Source organism: Myotis daubentonii, chromosome 3 (genome assembly GCF_963259705.1).
Source record: "Myotis daubentonii chromosome 3, mMyoDau2.1, whole genome shotgun sequence".
In the NCBI taxonomy this organism is placed as follows: domain Eukaryota; kingdom Metazoa; phylum Chordata; class Mammalia; order Chiroptera; family Vespertilionidae; genus Myotis; species Myotis daubentonii.
In genome coordinates, this window is record NC_081842.1 from 9,085,566 (window position 1) to 9,113,379 (window position 27,814).

The 27,814-nt window shown below is 49.3% G+C and overlaps 1 protein-coding gene across 2 annotated transcripts in view; it reads left to right on the forward strand.

Annotated features, from left to right (window-relative positions):
* ADARB1 (adenosine deaminase RNA specific B1) overlaps window positions 1–27,814 on the forward strand; it is a 104,842-nt gene that overhangs the window by 44,589 nt on the left and 32,439 nt on the right. The gene's annotated exons all lie outside the window — the stretch shown is intronic.

Genomic DNA, 27,814 nt, shown 5'->3' on the forward strand with positions numbered 1-27,814 from the left:
TCTGTTTGATGTAAAGCGATCACGCCTTCTCACGTGGGCGCTCTTGAGTCACTCCCAGCAGAGGTGGTTGTTGCCAGGGATCTCTCTGCGATCCCCACTAGTCCCCGCGGCCCCTGCAGGCTGGAGCCTGCTGCCCTCAGAGACTCGGGCCTGGAGCCGCCTCTGGCCTCAGGGCACCGTGTGAGGGTCGGTGCTGCCTTCAGCCTTTTACCATAAATAATTTTCTTTGAGGTGATTAGGATAAAATTTCTTTACTTCTTATTTTTGGTGACTATTATGAGATTCAGCATCTGCTTTTGAGAGAAGTTGAGACACATATTTGGGGAGTGAAGATGCACCCATGTCTGACCACTGGGTTGGGTTTGTGCCTGGAAAGGCCCCGCTGGTCATTTCTGAGTCGGGAAAGGTCAGGAATGTAGGGTAACTGGTTCCCAGGGAGACGTGTACCGGAGGTTCTGCTTGATCCTCAGCTGATGCCTTTCTTTGGCACCAGGCATAAGAGCTGAGGGGGGCGGGGGGTGGGGGGAGAGTGGAGGGCGGTGTCGAGGTGACTTTGCCCGTGGCTTGTGCCTCTGAGTGGAGTTTATCTTCAGTCACAGATCTTCTTTCATTTGATCGTGATACGAAATCGGCTTCTCTGTAGCTTTATTTACTGGAAGCTAGAATCCCTGGGTGGCGGGATTGGAAGGGGACCTGTGCCTAGTGCTGCGGAGCCAAGTGTGGTTGTGACCCGGACCTGTCACAGGCTGCAGGTGGGAAAGATGCATGCGTGATGCTGCTTATGTGGAAGGGCAAGTATTTTTATTGAGTGGAAACGTGCATTGGAGAAATGAAGCATTTATAATCTTTTGCACAAATAAATTGTCCTTAAAGCCATAGGAAAAAAAATAATCAGGCCAGAGGAGCTCTCCGAAGCGCATGCTGAGAAAGCAAAGGAGCGGGCTGCAGCGAAGCCGTCACAGCGTTCTGAGTCAGGTCTCCTGACTGCGCACTAACACGTGACTGCACAATAGAGGGCTTGTGTTTCTTCTTGTTTTTCACAAAATGAGCTAATTTTGGCAACAAATAGTCTGATATATATGCTTTTCCTTTTTCAGCATGGCTTAAAATAAAGTAAATAAACATGGTTTTGGGGGCTAAAAGCCATGTTTACTAGTGGAAGCCCTCATCGCCATAGCCCATGACATGCCATCGAGCTCTCTCCGGACCCTCGGGCCGGTCTGGCGGGGGCACTGTAGGCATGCGGCCTCCTGTTCAGTGTCGGACACAGAAACCGCTCTTGCCTTGTTTATTCCTTCACAAGATTGAGGTTGTTTCTGTGTCTTCACACGTGAGAGTGTCCCCGAGGTTGGGGCACCGTGGGGTGGACTGTGGCGTTCCCGTGGCGTTTACCCAACTGTGCACGTTCGGAGAGGGGCCCACGGGAGCCTGGACTCCTGTTTAACTTCGAAGCCCTCTCGGCGTTCCTCATGGCCCCCACAGCATTCTTTTTCTAACAGTTACCCAGTAACTCCCCTTTTTATTCTGAAATTCATAGAAGATACTGCTTTATACCCGTATAGCCATATAATTTTAAAAAGCGCTGTACTGCCTGAGTGTAATAAAAGAGAAATTAGGAATTCATACTAAAATAATGTTTGGGTCACCATGTAAAATCTCAGGCACCACTGCTCTCAAAGGAGCCACTGTGACGGGCACCTGTGAAGGCAGGTGGAGCCGGGTGCTGGGTGATGGCGGGAGCCATGCGGCAGAGCTGGTGTGGCTCATGGATTAGCTCCGAAAGAAACAGGTGCAGCCCCCCGTCTTCTCACGGTGGTTACGTTTCTGGAACGGGAGTGGGTGTGGAAAGTCTTGTGTTGTGCGTAACAGTCGGGTCTGGGCGTGGGGACGGTGCACCCCTTTCACTTACACGTGTCCTTCTGTGTGGGAGCGTTTTGCTTCTGGTACATCCTGCTTGTCCCACGTAGAGCCCACAAAGTGCCTGGAGACCCCACTAGAATGTGCAGACCCTTCCACACGTGGCTACCGTGGGGCAGCACTGCCGCCCACCACAGCCACCTGGGCTGGGGAAGCTAGTCGACAGGGACCAGCAGGGAGCATAGAAATCCCACCGCCTACAGTGTTGGGTGCATGCGCGGTTCTTAGGAGTCTGTGCGTAATGTTCCTCTAGCTGTTTTGTGTCTGGTCGTGACTAAACATAAAATAATGGATGCAGATGCCTTCAGAATGATGCGTAAAAAACAAAAAAGGGGTTGGTTTGTAGATGCAGGGAAGTCTGGCATCCTCCCGCCCCTGCTTTTTTTCAGTTTCTCTGAAGGCATCTGCCGCAGAAGGCGCTTGTGGAAGCACAGCAGCGCCCTCTCGCGGGCCCTCCTTGGTGTGCGCTAGTTCAGAAAGATGGTCTTGGCTCCCTGTCAACCCCGCCTAGCCATGCCCAGCAGCCCTGCACCACCACTGACCAGGGGCGCGCCTGCCTGGGTTTACAGCCACGGGTGACCTCAGACATGGCGAGAGCGTTCGATGTGGCCTCTCCACCACTCCTTCGCATTGTGGCGAGAGATCCGTGGGCCCCATTCTAGAAGAAAAAGGCACCGAGTTGCTGGAGAGGGAGGTGGGGTCCCTTGTTTCATTGGCACTTCCCAGGGAGGCACTGGGGAAGGGACAACATGGCCTTTGGCCTCAACATGAGCGTCTGGTGGGCTCAGGGTTGTGGTGTCTGCTGGTGCTGTGACAGCAGTGGGGAGCCAGGTAGCCCGTCCTGGAGGCAGGGGCGGCGAGCTTCGTGGGGTGAGCTGGAACTGAGTCTTGAAAGAAGAGCCTGTTATCTGGGAAGTCAACTGGGGAGGTAGGCACACGACAGGAGAGGCTGTGGAGCAGGGGCAGGGGCAGGAGAGGGCTGGCTGTGGTAGCCTGGTGGGCCTGAGGGGCTGTGACTGTGGGAGGGGCGTAAAGGGGAGGGGCCTTGGGTGGATGCATGTGGGGGTGAGGGAAAGACCAGACCTGTGTTTTGTTTCATTTTTTTTTAATCAAAGTGATGCTGTCAAAGTGAGACAAATCACATAATTTGGAAGGGCCTTTGGTAAAAAGCACTGTCCAGAGCGCTCACCTCCCTAGACACAGCATTGAGTTATTTTAAAGGGCTGTGGCTCTCTGTGTTTCTGGGTTGGTCAGTGTTAGGACCAGCGGCAGGAATCAGAGGTCCAGCACAAGGGAGAGAGGGGGCTTCCCCTACAGCCGTGTCTGCTTGGTCGGCAGGGCTGGAATGGTTCCAGCTGTCAGCGCCCCAGACGCTTTCTGTCCTGGTGTTCGACCTGCCCTATGGACTCACACACGGTTGGGCGTGTGCTGGAGAAAGAACGACAGAGCCCCGTGCATGGCTCACTTGAGTGACAACTTCAGACAGTAGATGGTGCTATGGGATCGTGCTAAGACGATGAGAATGTCCCCAGGAGCTGTCAGGAGACACTTCTGTTTTCATCCCAGTGGACTTACCTTTAGTCATGTGACCATGACTGGCTGTAAGGTGACTAGAAATGTGGGTGCTTTGCCTCGAGAAAGAAGGAAGGATGTTGGTTCTCAGATGGCAGTCCCTGCCATATGCCCTGTTTCTAAACTATATACTTGCTTTTTAAAAAAATAAGTTTTAGGCATCATCTGATGACTCTTAGTTCAGATAGAGGAGGATTTAGCTCAATTACACTTCTCTTGCCTTCTCCTCTCTTCCTGTGTCAGGAGTGCTTTTGGCTGAAAGTAACGGAAAACCTACAATGGCTTAAACAACAGGGGATTTATTTCTTCATTTATGTCATTAAGAGTAATGTAAAGGTAGGTTTTTACTAGTGTTGAATTAGAGCACAACCATGTCAGGAATCTGGGCAAGTGTCTCTGCAGTTCTCGTTACCATTCCCTCATGGTTGCAGTGTTGTTGCCACAGCTCCAGTCGTCACATCCACATTCAAGGCAGGAACAACTGGGAAGGAGCAGGCAGTACAACCCATGTTTGTCCTTTTTATTGGGCATTCAAGAAGCCGCCAGTATATTTTTACTTGTATCTTGTTGGCCAGAACTGTGTTGGGCATCCAGCGATAGTCACAAAGGAGACAGAAAATGTGTATTTAACTCTCATAGCATCCCTGATGAAGCGGGCAGGGCCACAGGCTTGGGGAGGAGCACGGGGTCAGCCAGCGGGGATAGCAGCCTCGTTCCTCTGTTGGTTAGCTCAGAACTGTGTGCGCTTACCCGTCCTTGTTCCCTGGACTTCGGACGCCTCCCGGCTCCCCACCGTGTGGGACATAGGAAGCACTTTCCCTGCCATGCCCAGTCACCTCTTCTCACTCTTTCCACTGTTCAGCTTCGGGCAGGTTTGTTTTTCTGTTTCCTTTCACATTATCGAAGTAGAAAACTTCATTTTGTTCTGTACCCACAGTTCAATCAGTTTCAGATCCAGAAATGGTATTTGTATTGTATTCTCATGATCAGTAAATGTTGTTCGTCACAGAACCAAATGAAATACATGTGGTTGTATTTTCTTCTCCATGTCCCACACCAGGACTTTTTCTCGGGCAAAGGGAAGGGTTAGCATGACTTCTCTTTTGCACCCTCTGACTGCCGAAAGCCGCCCACATTTGATTTCCTGTCATTGAGCCGTGCCTTTTGGTTCAGTTTTATCGTTTCCTGCATCCTCACATTGCCTGGGTGGTAGAGCAGAGGGCGCGAATGGCTGTAGGCCTGGCCCTCCCAGCAACACCGTGTCCTGGGCTAGTTGCCCAGTCTCCTCGTATGTGCAGCGGGGGTGACCGTGGTGACAGTGAGCCTGAATCGAGGTAACCTGTGTCTGCGAATGTTGTCCCTGAGCCTCTGTTTTCTCATGAGAGAGGAACCACATGCTCCCTTTGCTTTCTCCCGGTCTCTTCCAGCGTTTCATTCTGCTTTTTGGAGTATATTCATTCATTTTTCTTGAAATCTCTGTGATGTCTATTTTATTTCAAATTGAGGTTCTGACTTTTTATACAATTTTTTCCGGGATTTTTGTTTTTAAGTTGGCTTCATTGAGATGTAAAAACTCACTCATTTCAAGTGTACACTTGATCTATTCTGACAGATGTGTGCAGTTAGCCATGCCTCCAACCAGAGATGCCCTCTTGCCCACGTAGATGTGCTGATCTGCGTCTGGAGTGGCCTGCCTGATGGTGATGTTCGGTGACATTGTGTGTGTGCAGGACAGAACACCTTGACTGCACAATGAGGGACAGGCCAGTGCCCACAGCAGCCAAGCTGGGAGCCAGGGCCTGTCTTTGGCTCACGTGAGTGACAACTTCAGACAGTAGATGGTGCTATAGGATCATGCTAAGACGACGAAGAGACAGCTACTAAGGAAAAAACTCCATTTTCAGGCCATTAGTACCTTTTCTATGCCTTCCCTCTGTGAGGCCCAATATCAGTTTCCTTCAAAAAACTTTTTGTTCAACAGGTTTTAACCATTTTATATACTTATTTAAATATATTTTTATTGATTTCAGAGAGGAAGGGAGTAGGATAGAGAGATAGAAACATCAATGATGAGAGAGAATCATTCATCAGCTGCCTCTTACATCCTCATACTAGGGATTGAGCCCACACCCCGGGCGTGTGCCCTGACTGGAAAGCAAACCCTGACCTCCTGGTTCATGGGTCAATGCTCAACCACTGAGCCACACTGGCAGAGCTATGCTATTGCCTTAACCTATACATTTCTCACTTTAAAAACCCTGGAATTATTTACAGTAGATGAACTCAGCCAGAAGTTAATTGCTCTAGAATGAGCAAAACTGCTTTGTCATCTTTGAAGGATCAGCTGGTTTTACTTTATATTTTAAAAGGTTTGTGTTCTACTTTGTTTTTAATAGTCAGTTATAGTAAGCGTTGTTTTTAAAGAATGATTCAAAATTAATCCTTAAAAATACCCATTTAAACTGTGACTATCAATTTAACTTAATTTCAAGTTTATGTTCAGACTTTCAGCAATTTCTTTCCAACTTTCTCTCAATCTATAAGGAGGGAACAGAGCTCTCTGTAGCACCAGGCCTTGCAGGTCTGCATTGTTCTCTGCTGCCAGCACTCATCTGCATACCACCCGAGCTATCTGCATACCACCCGAGCCATCTGCATGCCATCTGAGCTATCCGTGGGCCCCTGAGCCTTCCTTGGGCCATATGGTCCATCAGTGGGCCACCATAGCAGTCCATCTGTGAGCCACCTGAGCCATCTGTGGGCCCCTGAGCCTTCTGTGGTCACCATAGCCATCCATCCGTGGGCCACCTGAGCCATTGGTGACCACCATAATTACCTGTGGGCCACTTAAGCCATCCATGGGCCACCTGAGTCATCTGTGGCCAGCATAGCTGTCTGTGGGCCACCTGAGCCATCCATGGGCCACCTGAGTCATCTGTGGCCAGCATAGCTGTCTGTGGGTCACCTGAGCCATCCATGGGCCACCTGAATCATCTGTGGCCAACATAGCTGTCTGTGGGCCACCTGAGCCTCCCATGGGCCACCTCAGCCATCTGCGCACCATAGTCTGTGACTGCTTCCTTCCTTTAGGTTGCTTTTGGCTATTGGAGCTAATTGTAGGGCCTCCAAATCAAGGGCCTCGCCCCTCCCTTTTCCCCCTAAACCTAACACCTGCTATACTGATTTGAGAAATGTAGATTTTTATTTAAATTCAAAACTTCTTGGTAAAGTCACCTTAAAAGAAAATGGAAGAGCTCTAACCGGTTTGGCTCAGTGGATAGGGCATCGGCCTGCGGACTGAAAGGTCCCAGGTTCAATTCCAGTCAAGGGCATGTACCTTGGTGGCAGGCACATCCCCAGTAGGAGGTGTGCAGGAGGCAGCTGATCGATGTTTCTCTCTCATTGATGTTTCTAGCTCTCTATCCCTCTCCCTTCCTCTCTGTAAAAAATCAATAAAATATATTTTAAAAAAAGAAAAGAAAATGGAAGAAGCTTAATTGAATCCATGATCTTGAGTGGAGAAATGGTGCAAGTAGACTGATAACTAGACTTATCCCAATCTATTTGAAACCATTTTAATATAGAAAACAAAAATGTGTTAAAGAAATACATATGTGTGGATTTTAAAAATTGTGAGGAATCTTAACATAGTGAAAACAGTAAACTTGAGCAGTTGTGAATTTGCTTTAATTGGGCTGCCTTGCAGGAGAAGGAAGGGTGTAGAGTGTCCTGGATTCCCCAGTGTTCTGCCACTTCCCCAGTGTGTGACCTTGGACAATCCATCTAGCCTCTCCAGCTGCGGGGCTCACCTTCATAAAGTGGGGGTGCTGACGATATGACAGCAGCTAAAGCCCAGTGGCCACTGTGCCCTCGCTGTATTCTCCCAGCAAGCCTAGTGGGGGGAAGGGGGGCATGCCTGTCACCGTGCTGTACAGATGAGGAGTCCGAGGAGCCGTGAGGGTGAGAACTTCTCAAGGTCTCCTGGCCAGCAAGAGGCAGAGCAGATGTTCCACCAGGAGGACCTGCTCAGGGGTCCGTGCTGGTTACTCGGTGCTGTTCTCAAGGCCACACTGTCCAGCCGTGCGGGTTGTACACTGCACAGCTCCACTCACGAGGGCTTGCATGTTGTAAGACAGATGGTGGCCGTGTCCAGACTGTCCATTGTCAGTCATCTCAGCGTCTCCTGTACTGAGACTTGGTGAAATCTAAGTAAGCTAATACAGATAATGTGATTGGCAGGCCACTTAATAAACATACTACACACCGTGTCCCGTGGCTGCTCCCTCACAAGCTCCCTGCCCATCCTTCCCTCTCCTGTCCTCCCAGCAGCAAGCACTGCCCAGTGTACTTACCAGCTCCGTCCTGGTCTCTCTCGGCTCTGTCTGTGCTCAGGACTCAGGAATCTCACCGCTCTCATCTCTATGTAGGTGAGTCCCACACCTGACTCTCCAGCCCAGAGCTTCCTTGTGCTGTCCAGACTTAGATCTGGGTCCACCCAGCATCTTTTCTTGGGGATCCACAGACCTCTCCAACCTCAGACAGCAAACCCAACTCCTGACTGCCCAGCCCACTGGCAGTCTCTGTCTCAGCAGCTCCGTCCTTCCAGGCCCTCACCCCCTAAGGTAAGGAGGCCATCCTGTCTCTCCTGCCCCACATCTAAGCCATCGGGGACGTCGTCAGAATCTATCCAGAGCCTGGTTATTTCTCGCTTGTCCCCTGCCTTCCACACTGCGCTACCTGCTCTGTCTGTGCTGGGCTCCTCACCAGTATCCCTGGGTGAGCCCTGTCCCTACAGCTGCTCTTCCCCAGGGACTTGAGGCCAGAAACAGCTTAAAACTCCTGGGCAGAGTGACTACCACGTCTTGGCCCAGGCTCAGGCCCAGGCCCAGGAGACCCTACGAGCTGACCCTCCAGGACCTTCCAGCCTTCGCCTTTGCCATTCGGGACTCCTGGCTGTTCCTGGGCTGCTGGGCGCTGCTCAGGGTCTTGGCCCTTCTGTGTTCTAAGAACATTCTTCCCCAGTGTCTCTGCTCCCTCACAGCCTTCATCTCGGCTTCATGACGGCTTTCCTCGAAACTCAAAGCCACCACTGACTCCTGTCCCTGTTCTCTTCCCTGGTGGCACCATCTCCTCCGACGTGTCCCCCAGCCCATTCGCTGCTTAGACACACTATTGATTGTCCTTCTCTCATTAGAACGGGGGCTCCTGAAAACAGACGGGACTACCCTATTGCTCACCGCACTGGGATGAGTGACAGTTGGCTATGTGCCTTATTAGCAGCTATTTCCGGAGTACTTTAACATTAAGTTAAGTAACGTTACCGATTCCCATGTGTCGATTATATATAAATAATTGATGAATGACTCATTTAGAGAGTTTAGAATTCTAATGGAATAAACGCCTCTTTTTCCTCTTGTAAGAGTAGAAAAATAATTTTTAAGAGTTTCATCCTAAATTAATATTCTAGGAACATTACATTTTGGAGTCTTTACTCTGAGGACAGAGATAAAAATAAAATTAATTAGATACCAGGAGTGTCAGATGCTCAGTGGCGTGTGGCTCTTTATGATGTTCTCCTAGAATTCAGTAGTTATTAACTCGCAAAGACATGACAGCCGAAGTCTGAAATTGATGTGTTTTAAAATGGGGGAAAAAGAGCTTTAAAGCGTGTGTGTTTTTCAATTATAAATTGTCAATTTGCTGGTTACAGAAACCATACCTGGTGCATTAAATCATCGTCGTTCAGCTGTAGTTTCTTGACTTGTGAATGCAGGTGTCTGTTTTTACGTTTCTCTGAAATAGTCCTGGAGGTAGAAGCAGGACTTGGAAAGGATGAGAAGAAGAAAGTGATGGGCGCAGAGTTAGGGCTTGCTTAATTCTGGGGACTCTCTGTGGAACGGCCGAGGTCGGCGCCTGCCGTCAGAGCGGATCTCCCGCGGCTGCTCCCGGCCACGCACAGGCCTCCACGGCCAGGGCGCTACGTGCCTCCTGCTGCTGCTGGATCCGAATCACTCTGATCTTCAGGAAAGCAAAAGTACAGCATTTGTTGTGTTTGAAGATTTCCTGGGCATTGAGTTATGTCATTTGATGAGGAAATAAGGAAATGATCACTTAATGAGATGAAAGCAAAATATATGTAACTGGCATTTTTAACGAACTCATTAGCTAAAGGTAGAGCAGATATCAAGTAGGATGGCACTGCATGACAGTCAGTCTGTGTGTCTGATTAATTACACGCCCTTTAGGTAGCAGGAACCTAAGTAGACTTGGTATTGTCAGACGCAGCAAGTCTAGAGAATGCTCTGCGGCCCCATTGGTACCCTGGGAACTGTAGCTCTAATGGGGGCTGAGTGGCCCCAGAGAGAGCAGTGCCATTGGAATAAGACTTACTCCTCACAGTTCTCTGGAGGCGGGGTGTGCATACCACCCGAGCCATCCAGAGCCTTACAGTTCTCTGGAGGTTGGTCAGGAGGCAGACAGCGGTGAGGGAGAGGCCTGGCCCAGAGACTTCATTGGGGCTTCCTCAGGGTGAAAGCTTAGGAGTGGCCAGTTTGAAGAGTCCTGGTGGGCGGTGGGCGCTGACGGTGGTCTCTGGGTGCCTGGCCCTGGCCCAGGTTGTTTGAGGGCAGGGAAGCTTTGCCTCAGGTGAGTGAGTTGGAGACAGAGAAGTTCGCACTGCTGGCCGAGCCCTCTGCTGTCCCTCAAACCGGCTAGCCCTGGGAGGGCCATCTTTTCCGGGGTCGGCAAGGCTCCCAAATGGCAGAGCATCAAGAGAAAGAAAATAGAGTTAATATAATCCGCCTGTGACGAGTGGATGTCAAGTAGACAAATGCAGAATCTAGGACACAGTGGGAACCTCTACCCCACTGACAACGTGGCACACGCCACCCGAGAGAGACCCCCAGACGGCAGGCTGACCCCAGCAGAGGGGCTCCTATCATAAGTCTTGCCACTGTGTCTTTTACAACATTAGCTCTAACCCCCAAGTGGATTTTTAGTGGCAGCATCTCTCCTGGATTTGGGCTTAGTGTGTTTCACTTCAAGCAGCACCTTATTGGAGAAGCTCCGCGTCCATCACGTATGGGTGGGTTGAGCCAGGAGCCTGCAGTGCGCTGGGGCGTCTCACTCCCCACAGCACAGCCGAGAGCCTTTGAGTCGGTCCATCTTCACTGCTCCCCGACTTACCCGATTTACGCATCCTTTGTACATTTTTCCTTTTATGAATATGCTGGTTATAAATTGTGAATTGTCTTGATGGTAAATGTTTTGTTGTCCCTCAGAGGTCAGGGTTATGGTGGAGATGGAGAAATTATAATCGTCTCTTTTAAGAAAGTGGTAGGAAAGCTGTGAAGTCACCACAGCAACTTGGTGGTGGCCTCACCCAGATCCGTGCCTGCGGAGCAGGGGCGCAGAGAGCGTAGCAGACCCTGGGGTGGCCTGGCCCCTTGGCCACCTCTTCCCAGATGGGGGTAAACTAGAGGCTGAGCTCCGCTTCCTGGAGAAACTAGACCCAAATGAAACCCTAACACAGAGAGACCATGAGGTTTATTTTTTCAAAACCGTGTCTCCAGCAGCTGGGGAGATGGTCCTTATTTTCTCTGACTTCACTAAGCATTATTCCCCCAGAATAATTCGTAAAGAATCCGAATCCAGCCAAACCGGTTTGGCTCAGTGGATAGAGCATCGGCCTAAGGACTGAAAGGTCCCAGGTTCGATTCCGGCCAAGGACATGTACCTTGGTTGCAGGCACATCCCCAGTAGGGGGTGTGCAGGAGGCAGCTGATTGATGTTTCTCGCTCATCGATGTTTCTAACTCTCTATCCCTCTCCCTTCCTCTCTGTAAAAAATCAATAAATATATATTTTTTTTAAAAAAGAATCCAAATCCAGGCAGCTTTTCACCGTCTACTCTTTTATTAATTCTGTGTTTGTTTTGCTCTGGCCTCCCCAGGACCCTGGCAGTACTCAGCTCTTTCTCCTGGATAAGGGAGCTCTAGAAGTTCTGGCTCCATTTCTCAAATTGTTTCTTCCGTGGTTCAGTCCCCGTTAGGAGACCCCTGGGGCCAGTCTCAGCGGCTGCGTGCTTCAGCCTGTGTCTCCTCAGAGGCTGGAGACCTAACTTCGCGGCTCTTCTCAGCAGGCCAGCTTACCGCTGCGGAATGTAGCTGCTGGCTCAGCCTCTGCCTCCAGCCTGGTTAGGCACAGTGCGTGGCCACGTTCATGGTCAAGTGCACACGTGCTCTGATGCATGGCACGGGACTAAATATAAAGAAACCCATGGGAATCCCCAAACACAGTTTTTAAAGGCAATAAGTGACTGTATTCTAAAATAGGTTTTCTTGTTTCTTATTTGAAATCATTGAAGAACTTTATGTTTTCCTTTTTGAGTCTCCTTTTCGACTCCTTCTTTCCTTCCTTCCTTCCTTCCATTAATCACCCGAGGATATTTTTCCATTAATTTTTTTTTTTTTTAAGAGAGAGTGGAAGGAAGGGGGAGAGACAGAGAGAAAGAAACATTGGTGTGAGAGAGACATCGATTGGCCTCCTGCACATGCCCGACCGGGGCTGGGGATCTTGCCTGCAACCAAGACACGTGCACTTGACCAGAATCAAATCCAGGACCCTTCAGTTTGCAGTGGATGCTCTCTCCGCTGAGCCAATCCGGGGCAATCCAGAGGCATGGCGGGCAGGTGGGCATGGGTCCGAGTGAGTCCTCACTCTCAGGGGCGCCTCCTTTGTGGTTTCTTGATTCCTGTGGTTGCCTTTGGATTCCTCTGTTGGGGATGCACTGTGCATCCAAACTTGATCCGAGGGGCAGCAGCAGGCCCGCCAGCCCAGTGATGCTGTAAGGACTGTGTCCAAGGTGACCTGAGCACAAAGGTGGAAAGGGTGCAGAGAGAAGGGGTTTCTTGAGGTTGTTCAAGTGCTGACTCTACCAAAATGGATACCTCAGGCCACGCCTTTGGGGGCACAGTCCAAGCACAGCAGCAGTAGAAGGGAGGCCTCCAGCCCACGGCCACAGAGCTGAGGGAGCTCTGCCCACCTGTGGCATTATCCCACAATCGCCATGGGAACCGTCCAGGATGTGGACAAGGATACACCTGCTCCCCTCCGCACTTCTTTAGGCCGCCGGTTCTTGGTCCTGCCCCTAGGTCCCTCTCGGTGTGTTAGGAGCCTGGTTCAGGGCTCTGCTCTGTCCCCCGCCTTCTTCCTCCTCCCTGAGAGTGGGCTGAGGGCTCTGTCCTACCAGGGCTGGCCGCCTGGGGGTTTCGTAGAGTGGTCTGCAGGGCTCACAGCACAGGTCTGTGGAGTGTGACCAGGTCACATGCTTAGATACTATAAGAAAGAAGGCGCTTTTCAGTTCTTGGAGAAATCCATCCTGACAGAGGGAGTTGGGGCAGCCTTTGCCAGAAGTTTCTCTCCCCTCTGCACCCCAAGGCCACGCCAGCCTTGTTATATTTGTTAACGATAGAAACATATGACCACAAACTCTAAAAAACCTCTTATCTGAGGCCTGATCCAAAGGATTAATGATAAAATATGTAATTGAAATGAAAGTATACAAAATTTGAATATATTCCTGTTAAAAATGTGAATTTAACTAAATTACAAAGCAAAACATTATTATACCAATTTTTCCACGTTTTTAGAGAATACTTTTTCAAAATTATGAATTAAGAGTAAGTTTTAAAATATAAATGATGGTTAGTATCAAGTGTTGAAATCAAAATGATTTTAAGAGAGCTGAATTTTAATTTAACTCTGAAAGTTTAGTTAAATCATAGTAATAGTTTTATTTTTTTAAAAAACGCAGTAATTCTGGTGTCTGGCTCCCACCTGGTTGCCTGCACACACCCGTGCACAAATTGGAGAGTAATAGGAATTGCTGAGAAATGGTGCCGTGTGCGGTGGGAAAGTTAGCTGCTATACGTGCCTTTGGGGAGGTAAGTTGGGGAGCAGATGCTGGGCGTTGCTGGGAGAAGAGCTTTGTTATAGGGGACGCACTTGCTGTGAGCTGAGAGAAGTACCCAAGTGCTCCTTCCACTCCCATGCTACCCGCAATCCGGCTCTCCCAAAAGCCACAGTCTCTGCATTTTGGGATGCCATTGCCTTTTCCACAAGGACTCGAGCCTGGATGTGGGAGAGCATCTCCTTGGGGCCTGGAGCAAATCTGTCTGGACCCGAGGATGTGAGGGCTGTGGGCTGTGCTGTGCCTAAGGCTGAAGCCCAAGATTCAGGCATGTGCTGTGAGGTGTGTGCATGCCTGCTTGTGTGAGAGTGTGTGCATATGCATGCGTGTGCGAGTACATGTGCACATGTGTGCACGTGGCATGTGGGCCCTGCAGGTGGGCTGGCCCTGACACTGTGCTGGTCCCACTAGCTGTGCTGTCATCCCCCAGGCTCGGTAGCCCAGGCAAAGGGGTCAGAGTCTGCTCCCCCCTCGCTTGGCATATGGTGGGAGGCTGTGCCTGGTGCTGTAGTGAAGGAGCCCACAGTGGACCGACACCTGGGAACCAAGGGGGGTAAGGCAATCCAAGGGCATGGCGGGCAGGTGGGCACGGGTCCGTGAGAGTCCTCACGGCCCCCTCGCTCTCAGGGGCGCCTCTGGACACTGGCTGCCTCTGTGCTGGGGTGTGGCAGCCTGAATGCGGCCGGTTGTTTCGTGAACTGTCCTCTCAGTGACACTTCCAGGTCATTATTTGCGACGCTCTGTCTCTTGTAAAGATGACAGGCTTTTTACTTAGACGGGACTTCGGAGAGTCCTACTCCCCTGGGAAGCGTCCCTGGCAAGTCTTTCCTCCCTGCCCCGGTGCTGTGTCCGTGACGGCCCTGAAGGGTTAACAGTCTCATGCCGCTCTGGGTGCGCTGGAGGTCACTGTGCTGTTGGCGCCATCGCCCTGATTCCTGGGCTGATGAATGAGCCTGGGCTGCAGAGCAGCCCCACGTGCCGGCAGGGGGCTGGCATTGTCGCAGCCGCTGCTGGAGCGATTCACAGTGGCGAGGGGCACAGAATGAGGCTGGGGCTGGCCGGCGGCGGCTGGTGTCCGCTTAGCCGGGTGGCCTCGCCTGTCACTGGGACTTTGACCGTGGGGACCTTCTTCAGCATCATGGGACGTCGGTACAAAAGGAGGCGCAGGAAACGCTCGGAGAGGAAAGGTGATGTGTTCACTTTCATTCTGAAATGTCAAGTGTTGGGCTTTAAATGCAATGTAGGAATGTGTTCTGGGTTGCAGCTTTGTGAATTAATGTTGCTGCCAGTTACTTTATATTTTCCCTTTTCAAGTGCCTCCTGTTGGCATTTAGTAGATTTTAGACGGGGGCTGGCTTAAAAAGGAAGATTTAAAAACGTGTCTATAAGCTTGTTTAGAAATCATTAGATATTTGTGAAACCATACAAGTTTGTATCTTTGCTTTATAATGGTTTGCCCTACGCTGCCACCTTCCATTAATGACTTTTCTAACATTTAAAATACTTTTCCTGCTGAAGAAATAAGACTGTGGCAACCATTGTTAAAATATTTTCCTTTTAAAAACCTAGACAGCAAATTCCTTATATTCATCATTCCAGGTGATTTCAGTCTTTAATTCAACTTGATGTTTTAAGACATAAAAACCTATATTTTTTCTTAACACCAGACTCAAAAGTTGTCCATGACTATAAAAATCAGAAACTACTGGCTTTGAGGGGGTGAGTTGTTGCTTTAAAAGGTGTTGAGAGTTTGCTGTCTTCATTGAAACGCATGAACGAATAGAAAATGTCTTCGGTGCAGAGATACTTGAGTGAGGGGAGCAGCGGTTGTGCAGCGAGTGAGCCTCTTTCCCGGAGCGTCACCCTGTTACCCCCCAACTGATGGGACTAGACAGTCTTTTGCCACAGCAGCATTCTAGGGCCGTTCTGTGGCAGAGATAGTCATCCCTCAGGAATAAAATGAGCCACAGTTTTTAGCGTGGCTTCCTAAGAAGTCAGTTTCAGAGTCAGCAATCCTGGGAAAATAGCATCTTGCTAAATATTACGAAGAGGACGGTGCCTGGTGGGACCCGTGTTTGGGAGTGGCGGGAGCACCATGACCCATAGAGCTTGATGGGCACCGTGCCCGCTATGTGTCCAGGACAAAAGGCACTGTCCCGAGAGGGCCTGGGTGTCTTCTGGGCGACTTTCACACATGTCTCTGGGATTCTCCAGACTCTCATCTCAGGTTACAGCATTGATGTGTTTTGTTTCCTGGGTTAAGCATTAAAAAGCAAGATGTCATTAAGTCAAGCAACAGAAAAGTAAGACAAAGGCCAGAGCAAAACTGCAAGAAATTTTGATCAAATGCCCTAAATTTAGAATGGCCACCATTTTTTTTTAAAAAAAACAACACATGTTTTTCTTGTTTTCAGAGAGTAAGGGAGAGGGGGAGAAACATCGATGATGAGAGAGAATCATTGATCGGTTGCCTCCTGCATGCCTTCTCCCGGGGATTGAGCCCACAACCCAAGCATGTGCCCTGACTGGGAATCAAACTGTGATCTCTTGGCTCATAGGTCGATACTCAACCACTGAGCCACACTGGCTGGACTAGAATGGCCACCATTTTTTACTTGGCTTCTCATCACTGAACATTTATGTTGGAGAAAATATTGAGAAGTACAAGAAAAATTCTGTCATCATTCTTTTGGAACTTATTGTAATTCACATGGTTTGTATTGGCCCCATTATGTAACGACTCAAAATGTCTTCTTGCTCTGGCTGCTGGCTCAGTTGGTTGGAGCGTCATCCCATACACCAAAAGGTTGGAGGTTGATCCCTGGTCAGGGCACTCATAGGAGGCAACCGATTGATGTTTCTCTCTCTATCCTTCTCTCTCTTTTCTCCCTTTCCCCCATTCCTTTCTCTCTAAAATCAGTGGTTTTTTTTAAATGTCTTCATGAATCTAGAACAGCAGTTTCAGCTGGTGTGCTGTAAGAATTTTTAAAACATGCAATTTAGTCAGGGCACTGATCTCTTTTCCCTTAGATTGTCAAATTTAAAAATTACAACCGCCAACACAATAGCTGTCTGGTATGAGTGAATCAAAACTATACCTAATTTTTTAGTCACAGCAAAAAATATATTTTTTTGGTGTGCTGTGGAATTTAGTAATAAATGTGTACTATGAGATGGAAAAGGTTGAAAACCACTGTTCTAGAATCTTATTCTTCTGTAGGTAAACCTTTCTCAAATACGATGCATTTTTATTACAACATCTTGAGAAATTGATAGTGTTGCAATATGTAACAATTAAGCCCATGTATTAAATGTCGAGTTCACTGGACATTCTATGTAAGTTCAGTGTGACTCTCATTGAACAGTAAAATGTTATATGTTAGTACCTGTTCTTATCTATAACTAGGGGCCCGGTGCACGAAATTCGTGCACTGGGTGTGTGTGTAGGGGAGTGTCCCTCAGCCCAGCCTGCCCCCTCTCACATACTGGGAGCCCTCAGGCGTTGACCCCCATCACCCTCCAATCGCAGGATCGGCCCCTTCCTCAGGCCTGACGCCTCTGGCTGAGGCGTCCGGCCCGGGCAGCGGGGACCCGCAGCTGCAGCGGCCCCACGATCGTGGGCTTCGCTTTAGGCCCAGGCAAGGGACCCCTAGCTCCCGGGACTGCCAGCTTCGACCGTGTCCAGCTCCCATCGCTGGCTCCACCCCTACTTCCTGCTATCACTGGCCAGGGCGGAAAAGGCACCTGATTCTCCAATCATGGCTGGGGGCAGGGCAAAGGCGGCCCCAGGGCCGCCTTTGCCCTGCCCCCCAGCTCTTAGCTCCCCCCTGGGTTTCCGATCACTGTCAGTGGCAGGGGGCTTCTTCCTGCTTTCCCTTTCGCCTCCCTGCATTGTGCCTACATATGCAAATTAACCACCATCTTGTTGGCAGTTAACTGCCAATCTTAGTTGGCAGTTAACTGCCAATCTTAGTTGGCAGTTAACTGCCAATCTTAGTTGACAGTTAATTTGCATATAGCCCTGATTAGCCAATGAAAAGGGTAGCTCGTACGCCAATTACCATTTTTCTCTTTTATTAGTGTTGATATGGACTTAATACAAATGCCTTTGAAAATTATGAATTTTAATAAAACTGACTGTCCTGTTTATACCAAATCTTTGGCAAAGGTGTACAGGATGTGAAATGTCGTCTTCTAATTGTATAATTTTAAGGTGCTCCAAATCATGTGTATGGCGCTTCCTAAGACTGGTATAATGTGAACCTTTTCAAATTTTATTGTTTGCTGAGGACAATGTAGCAGCAGTTTGCTGTCGGCTTCTGCGGCCGTATATTTTCAGTGATTTTCATCACCCCTGAGTTATCCATACAGTCCTCCCTTCCACGGGCAGGCAGTTGGCTCTTGACTGTGCGTGAGACACAGACGGATTAGCTGAGTCATCAAAAAGTACAGGCGAAAGAGAATAATGTGCAACTTGGCCAGGCCCTCCATAGCCGATAGTGCTGCCCTGGCAGATCCTGCCGGCCGGGACCCGAGGGGGGCCTGGAGCCCAGGTCACTGCCGGGGACAGCTAGACCCCACACACCCACCTTCCCTGGTCTCAACCTGCCCAGGTGTTTGCTGCTCACCCTTCCACCCAGGCCATGGCTGCGGAGTAAAGGGCACGGTGGGAGGGGAGTGGGATGGTGAAACGTGAAGGCTCTCCCCCACCAGGTTTTATGAATAAGATCCTGTATTTTCACCTTCTCACTGAGTACTTTGGCCCAAGTGTGATAGCGCCCTGCGTGTGCCCAGTCATTCTGCATACCATGTGAAGCCCACCGCCGTGGGGGCAACAACTCTGAGCTGTGCTGCAGTCTGAGGCTGGGATCCCCCAGTTACCAGGAAGGGGATGTGAACGTGTGGGGGACCTTTTGTAGAAATGGAGACCCAGGCCCATAGAGGTGCGCCACCTCTGAGCCCTGCTAGGGACGGGCACTGAAGATCCATTCTGTCTGTCTTCATAGAGCAGCTGGCTGTGGGTGACACACCTGAGGGAGCAGGTGCTGTCATGCCAGCCTTCTCACCTGGTTCCAGCCCGGGTTTCACCTTGCTGAGAGAACGCCTCTTTGTGAAATTCAGAGCATGGTTACATGCTGGAGGTGTAGGACGAGATGTTATTCATGTCTCCACCCAGCCATCCACCCATCATCCATCTACTTATCTTCCCATCTACCCATCCACTCATCACCCATCCCTCCATTCACCCATCCCTCCATTCACCCATGTACCCAGCCATTGATCCATCCATCCATCCATCCGTCCCATCCACCTGCCCATCCATCCATCCATTTATTCATCCGCCCATCCAGCATCCGCCCATTCATCCATCCAACAAGTACCCATTAGAGCTTTCTGGGCGCTCGCCCCAGGGATTGGGGCACGCACAGGACAGGTGTGGGTGGCAGGGCTGTGGCAAAGGGACAGCCGAGCTTCCAGACTTGAGGTTTGCTGTGGAACGGGCCCCCTGAGTACCACTCAGTGATCAGCAGGTGGGCTGTGTGATGTGTTGCTCCCGTCCTGTGTGCATCAGGAGGAAGGGATCTTCCCAGTCTCTGGCAGGAGTGGAAGATGCATGTCTGTCAGGGGAGGGTACGAATCAGGACCCCCTCTCGACCCCCTCCCATTGTACAACAAGTTATGGGTAGCAGGCCCTGGTTTGGGGTGCATTTCGTTGCATTTGGGTTTCGCAGCACAAGTGAGGACCCTGCTCCCGAAGGCATGGGCAGGCAGAGCCCCTGCAGGTTGACAGTTGAAATTATAAGCAAAGGTGTGGAATAAGTGTGTAGAATTATACGTGAAATACTGTGAAAGTGGATCAAATCCTAACAGTGCCTGTTCTTTAACTATCAGTGTTTGTTTTGAAAATACAGTTCACATTTCTTCCTTGACTCCAGAAAATAAAGTATAATTTTATTTATTTTTTTAAATATATTTTATTGATTTTTTACAGAGAGGAAGGGAGAGGGATAGAGAGTGAGAAACATCGATGAGAGAGAAACATCAATCAGCTGCCTCCTGCACACCCCCTACTGGGGATGTGCCCGCAACCAAGGTACATGCCCTTGACCGGAATCGAACCCGGGACTCTTCAGTCCGCAGGCCGACGCTCTATCCACTGAGCCAAACCGGTTACGGCTAAAGTATAATTTTAAATGAATGGGACTTTAATGAGGCCATGTTACATAGAGCAAGGTTGGACAGTGCATCAGATGCATTGTTACTGTGTGTTCATTTGGAGGGACAGAGTGTGGTTATAAAAACAATGTGAAGTTTTTTCTTCTGTGGTCAACTCTGAGCTGGTGACGTTACCTTGGTGTTCTGGTACCAGGCTCCAGCAATCTGTGCCCGGTTCTAAAGGCTGGATTGCCCAGGCCTGCTGTGCTGGGGCGGGAGCGTGTGCACACGTCTGGGTTTGTGTGCATAAGCGCGTATAAACACACACACACACACACACACACACGGGAAGGAGACAGGGGATGGGACCAGAGGGACAATGACCGAGTAAGAAGCAAGCCCGGTGCTCTGACACAGCAGGCTCTCGCGGTGACTCAGGGACCCTGGTCCTTGGTTCTCTCTTGAACAGAAGGTTCTGGCGTCACCTTGCAGTTGCCCGCCCCCATCCAGCTATGGGAAGGTGAGAGAATACCGAGAAGCTCACAGGAGGCTGCGTGGCCAGGCCAGGAGGCAGTGCCCACACCAGACGAGCACAGCCCTCCCAGGGAGACAGCCCTCCCTTCATCCCGCCCAGAGCCCAGACCCGGGGCCTGACTGTCTGGAGGTGGCAGTCGTGGGACGTCAGCCTGCAGTGGGCATGGGCACAGGACAACCACATCCGCTGTCCTCCAGCAGCGTGGGTGGAGGTGCCCTGCAGTTGGGCCCCCAGTGACGATGGCCCACCAGGCTGGGCTGTGTCTTATTTCCACCTGAGTCTTCTTCTGGGGCCCTTGCCCCATCCTGCAGAGCCCTGCCCGAGGTGGGTGAGGCTCAGACCACAGCAGAGAACGGGACCATCTGAAAGTCAGCTGGTGGGCCTTACACATTTCTCTAGCTTAGGCCAGACTCATTTCCGTGTATCTGTTCGTTGTGAAAGACACGTGTTTAGAAGTGTGTGTAGTGGTGATAATCTAGTGAAATAAATGCCTCGAATTTGCAAGACTGTGTCTGAGAGCTGAGAGTCCTTAGGTCCCTTTGTGCCAACGCCACTTTATGGCGGCTCATGGCGGGTTGAGGGGCCTGTGCAAGGTCGCAGGGCAGCAGCTTCCCAGGCAGGACTAGATCCAGGCCCCACTCTTTCCCCATGGTGGCTCCAGGTGCCCTGAGCTGCCTCGCCTTCCCCACGTCTCACGTCTGATGGTTTGTCCTTTACCCAGCAGGTATTAATTCTGCCTCTATTTTAGCAGTTGTGCTGTCGCTGTGAGATCTGACACCCTGATCTAGTCTGCAGGGGGTCCAGAGTTCGTTGTGATGTCAAGGCCAACCAGCACCTCTTCTGCTCAGTGGTGACCGCAGACGGCAGACACAGCCGCTGGGCAGGTGTCAGTCCAGACGCAGGTCCACACCTTCCCAGACCAAGTCCAGAGTTCTCTGCAGAGCACGCATCTTTGTGTACAAGAGGATGACTTAGAACCGAAAGCCACTTTTCTCATTATTGTAAGAATTAGGAAATACAGATGCAAATAAACTGTATGAGCGAGCAGAGGTGATGATCCTTGTAGCTAAACCTTTGAATATGAGCAAAGCCTTGGTAATTTTCTCCAATCCTTAGAACTGGACTTAGAGTTAGAATTCAGTGACTGTGTAAGATTCTGTGTTTGACATTATGGCCAGGAGCCCAGGGATACCTGTCTTCTGCCTTGAGTCCCTGTCCAGGGTCCCTAGAGAGAGAGGCCACAGGAGGAGAGGAGTGACTGGGACTCCCTCCCCCCATCACTGGTGGCTGAGCCCTGGTGCCCGACCACCTCTTGCAGACCTGGCTCCCCAGCCCAGCCCCTCCTGATTCCTGGCACGGTTTTCTAGTCTGGGTGTAGCCTGGGGAGGGCCGAGAGGCCAAGGGCACTCCCTGTGAGAGCCAGGGCCTTGGCCCTCGGGAGGCCGCTGGATTTTGTTCACCATGAAGAGTGATCCCCGCCCTTTACTGAAACCATCTGTGACTTTGCTCTGTCAGTTTGACAACTGACACCTTTCTTTGCTTATTAGTGAGTGAGGTAAAGCTTTAAAAAGTAAGCTTATTAAAGTCCATTCACATTTTTGTAAGGAATTTTGTTTATGTTCAACTACAACTTACTTAAGCTGAGTGCTTGTCTTTCTATTACTGACTGTAGTAGGCCGTTGAAAGGTTGACTAAAGAAACATGACTCCTATTCAGACAGACTGGGCACACGGAGGTCACTGGTTCCCTGGGTCAGTCTCATCTGGAAGGTGCTACCTTCTGACAAGGGGCATCCAGGGCCCTGAGATGTGCGGAGGGACACATGGCCCTTTATCCAGTGGAATCGGGTCGGAGTTGCCCGGAAACATCATCCTGTACAGGGAGGCTCTCTGCCACTCTGAGACCGTCCTCATTTCCACAGGCTCACAGGGGAGCAGAGCGAGGAGGCGGGGATAAAGGATGAGGCGCAGACCCAAAGCTCAGTTCTGTTTGGTTGTTTTAACCCAGAAAGCCATGGCCTTGTGTGTGTGTGTGTGTGTGTGTGTGTGTGTGTGTGTGTGTGAGTGAGAGAGAGAGAGAGAGAGAGAGAGAGAGAGAGAGAGGTAGAGGTGCTGATCATGCTGTATGAACATTCCCAGTAACTCAGTTCTGTTTAGTTATCTCAGTGCTAAATGTAGTTAATTAAATATATGCGGAAGATTCTAGATTTTACGTGTCTGGAACTCTCATTTACTAAACATCTTTCTGGGTATGACTCTACCTCACAGCATTATGGGTTTGATCATAAGTAATAGGATTTTGTTCACCTCATCATTTGGTTCCAGTGGACGTTCTGCCTGGAGAGAATGTGCTCAGTTTGGCCTTCCTTCTGAGTATTTATTTCCCAGACGGAGCTCTGGTTTATCCCATCTCCTTTATGCTCATTGTGCTGTTACATACAGAATCCACCAGCCACGTGCAACTGGAAGGTTAATGGCTAGAGAATAAGTTGAAACATGACTTTGAAAATGTATTTCTTGAAGAATTACTTTAATTTTCCTGAGATTGTAAATACCAAGGTTTCTAATATCTGCTGTGGAACTTATGCTGCAAACAGCTTGGCAGAATTAATGTACCTGCATTTGTTTCCGGGTGGCACCCTCTAGCATTTCAAGCAGCATCAGTTTTTTGTCCTGGCAGCTGAGCGTGGAGTTTTGATTGATCAAGAACAGCCACATGCCGAAACCGGTTTGGCTCAGTGGATAGAGCGTCGGCCTGCGGACTGGGGGGTCCCAGGTTCGATTCCGGTCAGGGGCATGTGCCTGGGTTGCGGGCATATCCCCAGTGGGAGATGTGCAGGGGGCAGCTGATTGATGTTTCTCTCTCATCGATGTTTCTGACTCTCTATCTCTCTCCCTTCCTCTCTGTAAAAAAATCAATAAAATATATTAAAAAAAAAAAAAAAAGAACAGCCACATGTGACTGGGAACATTGAGAAGCGTGTGGCTCTGTCCGTGTTGGTCCTGCTCCGTGCTGTAGTCATGATGACAGCTGATGCTCAGAGTGCATGCTGTGTGCAGGTGCTAATCCATCCCCTTGCATTAGCCCGGCTCAGAGCCCTTGTGAACCTTGCCCGAGGCCACATAGCTAGCAATTGAAACAGGCTCACCCAAGACGGTTACCCAGGATGGTCTGACAACAGCCATCACGTGGGCCACGGCACAGGCAGAGTCCAGCAAGGCGTTCATAACCCGTGTGAAAGGAGGCTGGTCATAGCTGCTGGGAGACAGTTCCTAATCATGAACTGTACTCAGCATGTAACTTTTAACCAATGTAAAGCTGTTTTATTTACAGATGTTTCTGACTTAAGGACTTGAGAGGTAACTTTGTTCTCCTTCAATATAGTGTTGGCTATTCTGGGTCTTTGTCTCTCCATATTTACTTTGGTATTTCTTTGTTGATAGCCACAAAATAACTAGGTGGGATTTTGATTGAGAGTGCTTTGAATCTGTAGATCAAGTTGGAAGAACTGACATCTTGATAATATTGAGTCTTCCTACCCATTAACATGGACTATCTCTACATTTATTTAGTTCTTCTTTGATTTCTTTCATCGGTGTTTTGTAGTTTTCCTCATATAGGTTTTGTTTGATTTATATCTAAGTGTTTAATTTTGGGGGTGCTAATGTAAGCAGTATTGTGCTTCTCTTTCAAATTCCACTTGTTCATATATAGGAAAGCAATTAAATTTTTGTATTAATATTGTATTCTGCGATCTTGCGATAATTTCTTATTTTAATTATTCTATGTTGCATTTCACTAGAAGAAACATGTTTGCTAAAAGTAATGCATGAACCTTATTTGCTATGCACAGTCTGCTATATTTGTTCCATGTGTACAAAATCTCTAAGAGGTAACCAAACTAAGCATCCATTACTTAGATGGTTACCTAGAAATGAAACTATTTCATTGTAAAATATAATAAGTTGATAGCTTTGAACGCTTTAGTGATATTGTGTTTAGATAATGCTGAATTTGATTATCTTCAAATGTAAAAATTTTATACTTCAGTTACCTTTGTTAAATAATCACATTATCATTCAGGTTTTTTTTTTCTATAGCTACAACTTTTAGTATGTTGCTTGATTTATGCTAAAGAATCAATAGGCATCGTCTCCATTTAACACTTCTCTTTTTTAAAATGTGCAGTGTTGGCTTTTAAAAATAAAACCTTAACAATCATAAAAATATGTAAAATGTTTCTCAAAACCATTTTTTTAGACTAAAATGAAGTAAATCTATAATAATAAAGGCATAATATGCTAATTAGATCGGATGCCCTTCCAGACGTCCTTCTGTCCTTCTGAATGAAGCCAGGGCTGCAAGGGAAGCCCGGGTCCTGCATGCCTGCCTGCGGCCAGAGGGAGGCCCGGGTCCCGGGTGCCAGAGGGAAGCCAGTGCTGACAGCCGGGAGAAGGAAGGCCTACTCTTGCACGAATTTCGTGTATTGGGCCTCTAGTCCAGTAATAATTAGTAATAAGTTTAATCAAGGTTAATGTTTGTCTTAAACATTTTAGAACCTATACATTTTAAAAAATATGTTTTTATTGATTTTAGAGAGGAAGGGAGAAGGAGAGAGAGATGGAAACATCAATGATGAGAGAGAATTATTGATCGGTTGCCTCCTGCATGCCCCCTACTGGGAATCGAGCCCATAATCCAGGCATGTGCCATGACAGGGAATGGAATCATGACCTCCTGGTTCATAGGTCAATGCTCAACCACCTAGCACACTGGCCAGGCCCATGTGGGATTTTGATGGGCTTTTAATTCTTAGATGTTTATAGTTCAGGCTGTAAGAGGTGCTTTCAGAATGAAAGAAAAATGGTTATGTGAAATGCTCTAAAGTGCTTGCATTTGCTGTTTTGCTTTGTTTTATAACCTTTGATACAAAAGTTGGCATTTGTAGAATGTGAAAGTGTTGCTCCTGCTCAGCGAGAGCTTTCTGGCTCCCATTCTCCACACGCACGGCCCTCCCGCCACTGCACACAGCCTGCTCATTTTCCACTGTGAGACATTTCCATGTCCTTTTAAAGAACTCTAATATGTAAGAGCAGGGAAACAGGCGCTCTATAAATCAGGTGAGCTCCATTAGGGCCAGCTCCTCCCGTGGCTCAGACTCAGTCAGTGTCCCTGGCAGTGTGCTCTCCCTCGCCCCGACCTCCAGGTAAGCCAGCCTGCTCTGCACCCCTTCACTGATGAATGGTATGCTAATTGGGCCTTCTAATTAAACTGTTTATGTGGGGATAATGCAGATTCACATGTAGATTCACAGAAAGAACCATGTTTCCTTTACTCAGTGCATTGTCACAGTCAGGATCTTTGTTGACTGGGATACAGTCAGGATCCAGAGCCTCCCATTGTCCCTGGGATCACTTCCATGTGCTTTTGTAGCCAAACCCTCACCCTCCCAATACCTGGCAGTCACTAATCTGTTCTCCCTCTCTACAGTTATTTCATTTCAAGAATCTATAATAATAAAAGCATAATATGCTAATTAGACTGGATGTCCTTCTGTTCGACCTTCTGGATGAAGCCGGGGCTGCAAGGGAAACCCGGGTCCCGGGTGCTTGCATGTGGCCGGAAGGAAGCCGGGGGAAGGAAGGACTACTCTTGCACGGATTTTGTGCTTCGGGCCTCTAGTGTTATATAAAGGGACCACACAGTAAGTAACTCTGGGATTGGCTTTTTCCCCCTCAGCCTAATTCTCTGGAGATGCCTCCAGGTCACTGCGTGTATCAGTCCTTTTCATTGCTGCACAGTATTTCTTGGCATGGGCGTGCCCACAGTCTGTTTAACCATTTGCCTGTTGCGGGTCATCTGGTTGTTTCCAGTTTGGAGAAGTTGCTGTAAACATTCGTCGGCATTTGGGGTTGCAACCGGTTTCATTTTGGCCACTCTACATGGATTTAAGTGGCATTTCCCTGGTGGCTAATCATACTGAACATTTTCTCATGTTTATCAGAATATCCTCTTCATTGAAAGGTCTCTTCATGACTTCTGCCCACTTTCTGATTGGATTGTTTGTTTTGAGAATTTCTTGTGTGTTCCATTTTTTCAATGTGTGGCCTTTGTTATATTTTCTCCCAGTTTGTTGCTCGTCTTTTCATCTTCTCTACAGGGTCTTTAGCAGAGAAAAAAAAATGTTTAATTTTGATGAGGTCCAAGTTGTCAAAAAATCCAATTTATCTTATAGATTGTGCTGTTGGTGTCTAGTCTGCTTAAGCATGCTCTGCCCAGCCCCAGGTCCTGGGGATTGTCTCCTATGATTTTCCTTAGGTTTTATAGTTTTATGTTTCACGCTGAGCCCCGGACCAGCTCAAGTGCATTTTGTGATAGTGTGAGACGCGGGTGCCTGGTGGCTGCAGCACCATCTGTGGCCTGGCCCCTCCTCACTGAAATGCTTTCCTGCTTCATGAGCCGTCAGCCGGACATGTGGGGCCTGCCCTGATTCTGTCTGTTCCATGTGGTCCACGTGTGTCTCCCTGGCAATGCCATGCGTGCTGCCTTGAGGACTGACGCTATCGAGTGTGTGTTGAGATCAGTTAAGACTGCTTCCTCCCACTTCTTTACGCTGGCTGCTTTACAGCCTCAGACAGACGTCTCTGGGTTGGCGTCTGTTGATGGTCTTTTTTCCGTTCAGTTTGAGGTCTTCCTGGCTGTTGGTATGATGGATCATTATTATTATTATTATTATTATTTTTTACTGAAACTTGGACAGGGCTAAATCTTACGTAAACCATTGCGTCAGCTGACTTTCACTCATTCTTCTCTGTTAGGGGATGGGGACATCACCTCAGGTTCCCCACCAGGCCTCTGCTGGGGGTCGGGGAGGCGAGGCTCCCCCTCATCCTTACTGGGTGGGAGGCTCTGGCTGGAGTGGGGCAGTCTGTCACTTTCGGTCCCACAGGGAGGAACCGCTGCTGGTCCATTGTCAGAGAGAGCAGCATTTGTTGGGGTTTTGTGGTCTGTGCCCATTGGTGTTTCTAAGTCGCTGGCTTCTTCGGCTCCAAGTCGGGGATGATGACACAGAAAGACCAGGGACCCATGCTGAGTGGTCCCTCGAGTCCCTGCGGCCTGCCCTCCTCCTCCCACCTGTGTATGTGTTGTCGGGGTTTTGAGTTGTACTGAGGGGAGGGGAGGGAAAAGGACGTTTCCATCCTCCCCCTGCGCACATCCCTGCCGCCTGTTTCAAAGCCAGGGGTCAATGTGTGCTGTTCCGGGAATGGAGTGTTTGGGTTTCTTTGAAGAGCTGCGATTGCCTCTCTCACACAACCTCGTGCTCTTCGCACGCCACCTGTCTCCTGTCTTTGTGGTGCGCCTGACACCCTCCGCTCCCAGCTCAGTTTCACCTCCACACGCCCACCTTCCGACCTGACCCCGCAGCCCAGAGCCCTGGGAGCACCCGCGCCTTGCGGAGGGCGTGCGGTGAGCCTCCCCCCCCCCCCCCCCTCTACATCTTACCTCCCATTCTAGACCGCGAGGAAAGGACTCCGGAGTAAAACTTTCCGTCGTGGAAATTGTAAAACACATACAATACAGAACGGCATAATGAATCCACCTCCCCAGCAGCCCGCCCCGGCCCCCAGTTTCAACTGTACACCATCTGCTTTTCCCCACCGCGCT